The sequence below is a fragment of the Arvicanthis niloticus genome (genome assembly GCF_011762505.2).
Source record: "Arvicanthis niloticus isolate mArvNil1 chromosome Y unlocalized genomic scaffold, mArvNil1.pat.X SUPER_Y_unloc_8, whole genome shotgun sequence".
Classification (NCBI taxonomy): Eukaryota; Metazoa; Chordata; class Mammalia; order Rodentia; family Muridae; genus Arvicanthis; species Arvicanthis niloticus.
This window is the reverse complement of record NW_023045025.1, coordinates 564,229-575,892: the sequence shown is the minus strand read 5'-3', so window position 1 is coordinate 575,892 and position 11,664 is coordinate 564,229. Positions and strand designations below refer to the sequence as shown.

Below are 11,664 nucleotides of genomic sequence, written 5' to 3'. Positions count from 1 at the left end.
AGGGTGGGATTTGTTGGCCTTGGACTAGGTAACTCTATTTAACCTGTACCTTCAGTCAGTAGGACACAGGTAGAGGGCGTGATTAACAAGTATCTACCTCCAGAGATTTAAATATTAATGAAATATCAAAAGGCCAGGGGCGTAGCTAATTAAGTTATTCCTCCCCTTTTTCCTTCCTATAAAATGAGACTCCCCTGGCCTTTGGGGGGGAGGGAAGGAAAACGTGTACCACTTACATCCATTAACCATGTCATGAAACAATAAAGACTTTGAAAAACCGGACTCCACTTGTCACATGGTCTCTCTGCCTGATTCCCAGCTTTTAGAACCCTAGACACTTGCCGATGCAGCCGCTGGCCCGCCCACCGACAGCTGTGTGAATTTGGGATCCTCTGCTGGCGATGTGGGAGCCCGTCCCGACCCTGATGCCTGACTCACCCTGTGATCCTGCCGCCACCAGACTCCCTCCCCCCCCCCCCGCCTGTGAGATTTCTTCCCCACAATATATGCTCATCAGTCTGACAATTCATTATTGGTAAGATCTCTATTGCTTAAAAAATGTTCTACATGTTCAATGCAAACAATAATATGAATAATACTATTTATTTTAATTGGGTTTACTAATTCCAAACCTCACAGATATATGTATAGAAGAATGAAGCGAAGAAACAGAACAAAGACAGAGAAGAACAGTGCCTGAAAAGAGACCTCCATATGGGAGTAAGATTACTAAGCCTGAATGCTATTGGAACAAGGTGGATAAGTCCAGAAAGACTGAAATCAACAGTCATAGTTACCTCACACTTTATAGACAACTGCCTATTTTGAGGGAACATTTCTTAGTGAATCCCATGCTCAAATCAAGCTTGTGTGTAGACTGGGTTGAGAAGACCTGAATATAATTTTGCTACAACCCCTCCAGGTGCTGGGATTTTGGGCATGTGTTCTATGCCTGACATCCTGGACAACTGATATTTGATAAGAATGCAATTTCAATTTGATGCAGAAAGGATTGTCTGTCTGAGAACAGTGCTGAGTTAAGCACATATGCGAACCCAGAAATATAAATACTGGTCATGGAGAGTTGGCACAGTGTTTAAGATTACTGCCTGCTCTTCCACGGGTCCTGAATTAAAATGCCAGCAACCACATGGTGACTCACAACCATCTATAGGGAATCTGTTGCCTCTGGCATGGTGGTGTACATGAAGATACAACACTCCCATAAAATATAATAAATATTAAAATATAAATTTGGAAGTACACAGTTATCAAATAAAGTATATATCACAACACAGAAAAAAAACAGTCTCTATCACGTGGTGCTACATGAATATTTCACAGACAAAACAGCAAGGAAAAACCAAAATTGGAGAACTGGAGAAGGTGAAATCTATAAAATATAAAAGTTTCCATTGGTTACAAAATGAGAAGCTTTCAGTCCATGACTAGGGGAAAAGTTTGAACAGTTCATATCCAGTAGCAACTTTTCTGGAACTTGCCAAAAAGCTTCCAAAACTCAAGCAGTAAACAGAAATTGAAAAATGTGAAAAGTTGCACATGGGCTGTTGTGTGAACTGGGGCATTGAGTAAGATTGCTCATTTTATAAGGATTTGTTAGCAACACTAACAAGTCAGGTATGGAGACAGCAGCATGGCTGGGGCTTCTGAGGAAACCAGAGTTACTTGTAGAGTGGGTACCACAATAACTGACAACTTAAAATTTCTTAAAATTTGGTTAATCCAAAGCACATAGGTTTTCCACAATTATAACCCCATCACCACGAAGCTGAGGTAGGAGGATCATTTAGAGTTCTAAGCCAGGCTAGGACACCATGATACTGTCTCAAACAAAGCAAACCTGGAAGTTAAAAAAAAAAAAAAAACAAAGGAACAAAACCCAACACCACCAAAAATTAGTAAAGAAGGAAAGAAAAGTATTCTAGCCAACTGCATATGTAAATAATCATCTGAGACATCTATACAGGACCATCATAGACTATTGTTTAGAATTTTCACCTAATGTCCCACCTCTCATACCGGTTTCACTAGGGGAATACTGGGAGCACAGTGTACACACTCTGTTCTCTCCTATCTCCCCTTCCTCACTTCCCCTCCCGGAAATGGCACCTGTGCATCATGGTACAGAACAGCACCCTCTGAGAGGCAGACTGCCCTATGTCTCTCTCTTTCTGGAGGGGACTCACTAGCCACAAATCCCAAGGTAGAAGTGAGCCAAACTCTGGTCTGGGATCCCTGCATCTGTCTTCCCACCCTCAGGGAGACTGAAGTGTTCATCTCTGGGAACCCACAATCTTGGTAAGAGAGAATGCTTCTCTCACTGCATCAACTAGGTCTCCATTGAAGGTCTCCAAAAGACCCCAGGTACTATGACAACCATAATGCTCCTCTCTCTGCTCAGTACCTAGGAATGCTCCACCACCCCTCCTTTCTTTTTCTTAAAGCAGAACTCATTCACCCTTGTTATCTATCACCACTCTGAGAAAGCACATCCTCTAGGCAACTGCCACCAGCATGAAAGCAGAGCTTTGGTCAAGCTGTGACCAAAACCTATTCCTGGAGGCTTGAGCATGCTGTACTCCCCAGACTATGGAAGGCTCCGTGGAAATGTCATCAGGGTTCTAAAGGAACGCTGTTGTCATGGACATAGATGAGCTCTTTTATCATACTCACCAGTTTATGGACGTCTCCATGGAAATGTTTCCAGGCTGTGACACCCTATGTAAAAAAAAAAAGTCCATGACAAGAAAAATGTAAAAGTGTGAAGACACCGGGAATCAAACCCAGGACCCCATGCATGCAAAGCATGTGCTCTACCACTGAGCTACATCCCCATGTCTACCCAGACCCTCATCAAAGCCTATATCAAGCCACAATTCTGGAAACTGCCTTCCTACAGCCTCAAGGGATCTGAATCATTTCTTTCAGGATCATTTATGAATTCTTGTTTACTACTTTTATGGGATTTTTACCTTATTGCTTATAGGAAACCAATCTTTATGAATGAAAAAATTATATGAATAGAAACAAATTTTATCTTCTTTCAAACATGGCACTCCTACAATAACTGGACTATCATGACAAAGTAATTACAATGTATTTCTGCAGGGTTAGTAACATCACACCAGGGTCTAAACCACCAGCCTGGGTACACTAGGGAGGGACCCATGACTCCAGCTGTATATGTAGGGGAGGATGGCCTTGTCAGGCATAAGTGGGAGAGGAGATTTTTGGTCCCATGAAGGCTGAACACCGAGTGGGGGGGATGTGAGTGTAAGGAGGTGGGTGTGGGGAGGGGGTAGGTGGAGGCACAGCCTCATAGAAGCATGAGGAGGAAGGATGGGATAGGAGGCTTTTGGGTGGTGGGGGGAAGTGGGGTAAGGAGATAAAATCTGAAATGTAAATATAATACCCAATTTAAAAAAAACAGAATATCCTGGTTACAAAGACTGTAACAAATGTAGATCAGTTTTCCTTAAATGTCTCTACCTGCCTATCTGCAAGTTTTAAAGCATAAACTAAGAGAAAGATTTCTGTTCCTGTCATAAGGATCATTTTGCTCATGATAAGGATATGCTTTTCCTGACAAGTCTCCTACATTAATCCTGTACTCTAGGACTGTCCCATCCCCCAGGACTTTCAAAGGCACAAATGCTGGCCACAGTGACACATACAACTCTAACCCTCTGCTGTGAAGATGATTTCGGGTGAGACCTGCTGCCTTCCAGCCTAGTTACAAGTCTAGTGACAGAACTTTCCCAAGTGAATAAATCAGAAAATGATAGAGTAAGTCACCCAAAGTCCTTTGTGGCCTTCACATGAATGTAAACGTGCACATGAACCACACACACATATACAGCCTGACAGACAGACAGACAGACAGACACACACTCATACACTCATTCGTATACAAAAATGCACATAGGCACATAACACCCCCGAAATGAGCATGCAAACTGGCACTCACATACCATGCACAGGCACACAAACACACACTCATACACTCATTTGTATAAACAAAGGCATATATTCCAATTCCCTTGGACATCCATGCACACAGGCACAGACACAAGCACAGGCACACACACACACCACACAACACACAACACACACACACACACACATAAAACCTAATCCACCATGAACAAATATTTCAACTTTGCCTGTTAAAATGATCAGCATGAAAGAATTATAGTAAACAGACCACAACCCAGGATGCTCTTAAAGTCACCAAGGAACATAGTGCTAGGCTAATGATTGACAGAGAGTGAAGGTGTCTGACAGGGAGGGATCTAAGTAGCCATACGTAGTATTCTGGAGAGGGGTTGGAATATGTGGGAAACACACCTGAGAGCCCCAGAATTCAATCCCACTATGGATACCATATTCTCCATAAAATGCCCTGTATATATATTTTGAACTGCTCATTTTACACTGAGTGGAGATGAAGTGAAATGTTGAGCACAAGATTTGTGGTAATGCATGAATGGAACTGCTCTAGTATACCCACAAAGCTTCCCACACACTAGAAATACATTAACTTGGGGATATTTGCTACTCTGAAAATATCAGCCCCTTTCATTAAATTGTAATAATATAGTGCTGCCACCTTGTGGGTATCATAAGAACTACATCAGTGCAAGTCAGGTCTGATGTACTGTATGGTGGGGAGGGGAAGAGCATGGGCAAGATTATATTCTCATGGCATATAAAACTTAGTATCTAGGTATATCTAATATAAAGCCGAGATTGGAACCCATCCTGTCTAAGTATTATAAAGAATAGACATGATGAAGCTGGTAGAAGCTAGTATGACACACGCACATGCATGCAAACACAGAGCACACAGAGGGAATCCATTTGTCCATCTCACTCATTTGCTCCATGAAACTGAACCAGTCAATACTGTCACTATGTACAGAAGATATATACATGTGCATCCTCTATCAATGATATCCATGTGTGTGTGTGTGTGTGTGTGTGTGTGTGTGTGTACAGGCATTTAAATGGCATAGTGCAAGTGTGGAGGTCACAGGACAATTTTAGTTTAGATTTAGTTCTATCCTCAATCTTAGAGTCAGGGTTTCTCTTTTTCTGCTGCTTTTATACTGCCACACGCACACAGCACATCCCAGGTATGTGGCACACAGCTTTTAGTGATTTCTTATGCCCCTGTCACCCATCTTGTTGTTGGAATCCTGAGATTATAGATTGTGGGGCCACATCTGGCTTTTCCATGATTTGTGTGCTCTGAACTCAGATCTTGAAGCATGCATGCCTTTGAAACAACACATTTTACTTGTTGAATCATCTGCAAGTTATAAAAGCCCATCCTCCCTGCTCCTTAATCTTCTTTAAAATTCTAAGTCAATGTGTCTGTTTTTTTCTCCTTTTTCTTTTTCAGACACCAGTGAGAATCCTGAGCCTGCCTGTTCTGACACTCTGGAATTCTTCTTATATGAAGGGCTTAGGCATGCCAATCATTTACCTACAGCCCAGTAAACTACTGACTCAACTGATGAAACTTCCTGCTCTCTTGTACCCTGACTCCAAAGGGATGGGCTTTCTCTATTTCTCCTACCCCTCTCTCCTCTCCTGAAAGCTACCAAACTTACAGCCTGTCTAATTGTTGAGCTCTTCTTTGCAAAATGATAGCTTATTCTTAAGAATAAAAAGACCTCCAAATTGTCCCCTCTGTAACAAAAGTGTCTATTTAAATGTGAAACTGAAAGTGATTGTGTTAGAAAAACAACTCCAAGAAGATTGCATGGTGTGTGACTATAATGACTTCCACAATCAGGAGCAGAGACTGGAAGATCACAAGATGGTCAAGGTCATCCTGCACTACATAGTGAATTCCAGGCCAGCTAGAAGTCTATGTAAAGAAAACCAACCACAAAAGAATACACACTAAAGTAAGAAATAGCACACACACATGCATGATGGTTGGTTTTTGTCATCTTTACAACAAAGCAGGGTCATCAGAAGAGGACAGAGAAACAACTGAGAATATGCCTCCATAAGAATATGCTGTAGGCAGGACTGTAGAGCATTTTCTTAGTAAGTGATTGATGAAGGTGGTCCTGGGTTCCATATAAAAGCAGGCTGAACATGTGAGTAAGTCAGTACTGCATCCCTCTATGGCTTCTGCATCAGCTCCTGGCTCCAGGTTCCTGCTGTGTTTGATACCTGCCCTTACTTCCTTTGATGATGAACAGTGATGTGGAAGTGTAGCCAACAAACATTTCCTTCCCAACTTGCTTTTGGCCATTGTGTTTTTATCACAGCAACATTAACTTCATATGAGACAAAAGTGAAAAATATCTAAAGAATAATGATCTTATACAGAAATAAATGTAGTGCAGGGCTTAACTTTCAAAATGCTCACTGATAAAACACACTCAGTAAGTAAATGCTGCATGTTTTTTCTCGTTTATTGAGTGAAGAACTATATGTGCATTGTGAGTGTGGCTTCAGTGTGTGTATGGACGAGTGTGTGTGTATGTCTGTGTGTATGTCTGTGTGTGTTTTGCAGGTCATGAATCAAGAAGTGGACCACTACAGAAGTAGACAAGATTTGAGGAGGATAGAAAGAGAGAGGACAATAAAATATGTGACATTAAAGCAGAAGGTACATTTAGGTGTGAAACGACACACAATAGAAAAACAGATATGCTGAAAATTTTGGAGTAAATTTAAAGTTAAAAGTTCTACCCTGTTTCAGGTAGAAGAACACACACACACACACACACACACACACACACACCACACACACACACAACATTTTATTTCAAGAAGTCACATAGTCCATAGAATGTGGACACAGCAAATGTTGAAATAACCAGCTGTCCACCTTGAATTTCTATGTATAGATAATTATTCTTTAGGACTTTAAGGAATTAACACACAAAATACAAAGAAAAACTGGTTTGTTAACATGACACATAGTTTCATCAAGGACAAAAGGAAGTTCTTAAAGAGAGACAAGTCTACAGAGGGAAAAGAGAAATATTGGAAGACAGTACAACATAAAGACTGAAGAAAATGCATTAACAATGTACAAATTTTATTTGCTCTTTATATCAATCTGTGTGTTGTTTGGAGCAAGAATGTATATACTGTAGTGCTGTGTGGTGTAGTGTGGTGTGCATGGGTGTGCTATAGTGTGATGCAGTGTGCTGTAATGTGTTGCAGTGATATGCTCTGGTGTGTTGTGGTGCATTCTGGTGCGCTATGGTGTGTGGTGATGTGCTATGGTCTGGTGTGATTATATGTGGTGGTTGTGTATGATGTGATATTGTTCTCTAAAAAATACAGATTATATGAATTGGAGACTTTACTATTACATCGTTGTTGGAGACTGGTTCTAATGCTTAATTCAACTTGGAAATGTGTTCCAAAATTTAAAGGTCTTTGTTCCCATGGGGTTTTGGTTATCAATAAAGATGCCAGGGTTCAATAACTGTGCAAAGAGAGATGGGTCAGGACCACAGAGTTGCAAATGCTAGGCATCAGAGGGAGGAGAAAGGAATCACAAGGACATGGGGGTGAATGATGGATGGACATAGGAGGTTCAGTAGATAAGGCCAAAGAGCCATATGAAATTTCTGGTAAGTGCCACTGGCCACTTCCTTGATATGGACATGGAGTATCAAGGGTAGATTTATGAGTGCATTAGAATTGCCTTTGAGGTAGCAAGGCAATTACAATTTAACTGTGTGTGTTTGTGTGTGTGGTGTGTGTTGTGTGTGTGGTGTGTGTGTGTGTGTGTGTTGTTCAATATGAGATCCCAAAGATTTCCTTGGCAAGTAGTTAGAAGTACTTCCCATGTGGAGAATAAAGGGTGGTATTAAGAACTCAACTTTCCACGGGAAGATTGTGAAGGAACAATTTAAGAATGACACCAGAAAGAGCTAGACATGCAGCACACACCACATGTGAGGACCACTAATTTAGTAACTACCCTTGAGTTCATGGACACCTGCTGTAAAGAATTCTCCAGAGAGTCTTTGTCCCCCTTCTTTTGAGTTGGCACAGTGTTTTGTACATGGAATCACACTTAACTCAAAGACTGCTGATGAACATGAGACAGGATATGAATAACTGTTAATTAGGATAGGATGGTAGAAGAGAAAAAGCCTTCCCAGAGCAAACACACATTCTATACATACATTCGGACCGGGGAATCTCCACAGAACACTGCAATCTTCTCAATGAGCTCATGCTTCTGGGATACAGAGATCAACCTTTCTCTGTCACACTGGAAGGTAACACACAGGAAATAAACATGGAGTAGAGGAAACCAGAAGGAGAAAGCAGCTAAATCCCAGAGGATGGAATGATGGTGGCTTGTCTGGCCAGACTACTTCATTAGAAGGAATACAGGATCCTTTCTTCTTCCTAGTTGATAACCCTGAACACACCCAGCAATGACAGGGAATATATACGAAAGTGGAAGTGTGAGCTTGTGTCCATTTACCATTACATTTCCAGGAGCCCGCCTTTCCTGTACTATACAAAGACACAGATGAAATGTTCAGACTCAGAAATACTCCAGAGGCATCAGAGGAAGACACCATGAATTCACTGGCCAATACTGGTCAAACTGAGCTTCAAACTATAGAATGGCAATACCAGTGGGTACAGTGTGAGAAAATATGGGTATTCTGAGCCATAGGGATATAAATCAATATGGAGCATAGAAGCAATGTACTAAACACCAGATCACCTTTGAAGAAGTAGCAATAGAATTTTAACACTGAAAAGATATCATCACAGCTATAATTGATTTAACTAACTTATTAGTCCTTTCCAGATCCCACAGGAGTCTTTAGGCCTCAACATTATGACACTAGGCAAGCAATGCAGGGTAGAAAGTTGTATACCACATGTCCTTCTAACATATGCTGGCATCTGACTGTGAATGTCATGAGGTCATAATTTAACCTTAATGACCTACACAGAGAAAAATGTCCTTGTCCCTCCAAAGCACTAAATTTTCCAGTCAGTCAATCACTTTCTGCAGACCCAGCTTTTTTTACTGGAGTCCTGTTCCCACACACACTTCTTCTGCAGAAGGTATTTGGTGCTGCTGAATATATTTGTCATACAACCTCTGCTCCAATACATGTGTTTTTTTTTCCAAAATCATCAATTTCCTATAATACAAATAAAGGACATGTTAAATTGAGATATAAAGGTTACAACATTTCTTACTATACAATTGTGACCCAGCCATAAAAAGCAAACCACTTTTTCTTTTCCAGTAAACAAAGGGTATGGTTCAATGATAAATTAACTTTGAATATAGGCAATGAAATGTACCTATCACTCAGTCAGAAAGTTTTATTTAGAGTTTCTGGTTATATCTCCCTAACAAAATACTTAACTCCCCTAAAGCAGCAGTCATTCTATAGCAACTCTTGTAAGTACAGCAAAGCAACGGAAACACTGATTTAAAAATTATGCAAAAGACATTCTGGATTGTAGAACAACATATTCCAGAAAGAATATAAACAAAAATTTTGTGATTTTTATGTAAACACTCCAAGGATTCTGTCAGTATCCAAAGTTTGTGTTATGGCTGTATTAGCAATGGAGTTTTGGGGATATTATTCCCAAGGGCCACATATTAATAGACTCAAGAACAGATTAATTGAAATATGGAGTAAATGCTTGGTTTAAGAACTTTCTACAACGAACTTCATATTTAATGTATGAAAAGTTATATAATCTTATATGAAAAATCATGAAGTATCTTTCTCACACATACTAAATGTATTCCGTTGAGAGGGAAAATTAAATATCTAAAGTATATTAGGTTAAGATCACAAGACCATCATAGATATTTTGATCATGCATCCATTTACAGAATTAAATGTGTATACAAATGTATTTTCCATTATACATCATAAAGAAATGAGTTGGTGACTATTCTTTGCATCACATTGTCAACTTACCATTAACCACAGAGTATGTTCTTGGTATGCCAGTAAAAGAAATATGTTCATCATCACTCCTCATTCACTCATCCACAGATTACTTAGAGAAGGTGCGAAGTGGTGAAACATGTTTCATGTATTTTTTTCTTTCAAACATTCAAGCATGGAATAGTAGCCTGAGATGAAGAGTGATTTACTGTGCTTTAGTTATCTATACAGACCACTTGAATTAAGTCCGCAAATTAGCACTCAATAACAAAACCAGGCATAAAGCAGGTTGAAATCAGTAACATTTCAGATATGTGTTTTAAAATGATTTAATCTATATGAAAAGTGTAATCACAATATAATGTGACAGAAATTGCAAAGGAATGATGTAGTGATTGCAGTAAGGTTGCATGCAGCAGCAGGTTTGTGTTCCCATCCATGTCTGGGCATAAGGGTTGGGACCACTCCCTGATGCTGAAAGCTCTGAAGATGATGAATGGTATTTAGCCTCTTCGGCTCCTCTGAGATCTCATACCTGAGGGAAGGAATGCTATATCGATAAGTAGTCAGAATGATCAAGGCCTCTTGTCCGCATTGTGTAGTGTTACATATTTTGATCAAAGTGGGAAAGCTGCTTGGTCAGAAGGTAACCAGAGTTTGCACGGAGGATAAAGATATCACTACAGAGACCCCATCTAATGAAAAAGGATTGTGTGAAGTTTCCTTAGCCAGAGTGGAGTTTGAAGATCCCATAGTCAGAAAGAGTAATTGTGAGAGACAATGTGGGCATTATTGAAGGCCTCATATACAGACCCTGAATGCCCTCAAGACTAGTCAGAGATGTATGACCAGGGATGAGTGGGTCAGAGGTGAGAGTCTGATCTTGTCGAGGGGTATGGGAACGAAGTGAAACCCCCAAAACCATGGAGAAATCACGATCCCTAGGATCAGAGCTGAAGTAGTTGAGGGTTTCTTGGAAGAGAGTGGAAATCTGTGACCATTTTATAGAGGTCAACTAGCATTTTGGTTGGGTAGATTTTGAATTTGCATACTCATCCTCAGAGACATGGGTTCCTTGTAGAGAATGTGGTGCTAGTCAGTGCAGCAGTCTGAGCATCATCAGAAAACTGGCTGACAGTCCCACATGGTTCCCTTCTTAAGCATATGTTCAGCTGCTAGGTCCTAGGAATGAAATGTGGTGAACACATCATTTGGTTTCTGCCTTGAGGCAGTGAGCTTCTGTTCTGGGCTGCACTGCTAAGCTTGTGGCTCTGGAACTTACAGCCCTGAGGTCTGGAGGTACCTTTGGTTGGATGGAAAACTATAGGTCCTAAAGATAGGGGGGAATGTCTGAGAACCCTGCACCAGAGGAGGACATGTGATGTCCTCCTTTGTTAGAAAGGCATATTTGAAGATGCCTGTGGAAAAATGAAATCTGAGACCCACTTGAGATCAGAGGCAGGACTTTGGAAGGATCTGAGGCCCAATTATGTACTAGTGAGTACACTTCCACAGGAAACAGTTGGAAGTTCTGAAACCCTTTGGATCTGGTGGAGTGTAGGTCTCTATTAGAACAGGCAGCATGAATCCTTTGGTGAGAAATAGGATATTTTCAGGTATATTAGGGAGAGAAATAGTCTAGAAGCCAATTCAAGTAATCGAGGAGTACTAAGAGAACTTTGGTAAGGGGGAGATTATATCTAATCTCCTGTGT

At 40.6% G+C, this 11,664-nt stretch overlaps 1 non-coding gene across 1 annotated transcript; it reads right to left on the bottom strand.

Annotated features, from left to right (window-relative positions):
- Window positions 1-2,783: 2,783 nt before the first annotated feature.
- Trnaa-ugc (transfer RNA alanine (anticodon UGC)) lies at window positions 2,784-2,855 on the bottom strand. The gene has a single exon. It is a non-coding gene; the product is annotated as a tRNA-Ala (tRNA).
- Window positions 2,856-11,664: the final 8,809 nt, after the last annotated feature.